The following is a 507-nucleotide window of genomic DNA, read 5'->3' on the forward strand; positions in this document are numbered from 1 at the left end:
ATAAACTAAGTATTTATTATTGATTTGTTTCCTAGGAATACATTTTCATAAGATTATTTCTGACTCAAATTCTGGTAAATATCTATTTAGCTACTATTCGAGTAAAGATTTGCAGTCCCGGAAACCCGGTAAGGTTTCGCTGTGAGTCGGAATCGACTCCCCGGCATACCACCACCACCACCATATATGTAATTGTAGTCTTGATGTGGCGCTGTGGGTTAATGCTCCAGACTGCAAAGCCGTTTGAACTGCAAGGTCAGCTGTTCAAGCTCACCAGCCCCTCCTCGGAAACTCTATGTAGGATCGCTATGGGCGGAACCGACTCGATGGCACTTAACAACAACAACAACAATAACATATATATAATTACCACAAAAGGTTTATCTGAATATACATCATCAGTGCCTCCATTCAACTTTTGTAGAAATTCTATAACCTTAAAATTCATTTTAATTGTGAATAATTTATTAGATAATAAGTAGCGCTATAGAATATGAACTGGGCTGC

Source organism: Chrysochloris asiatica, unplaced genomic scaffold (genome assembly GCF_000296735.1).
Source record: "Chrysochloris asiatica unplaced genomic scaffold, ChrAsi1.0 scaffold00029, whole genome shotgun sequence".
Lineage (NCBI taxonomy): Eukaryota > Metazoa > Chordata > Mammalia > Afrosoricida > Chrysochloridae > Chrysochloris > Chrysochloris asiatica.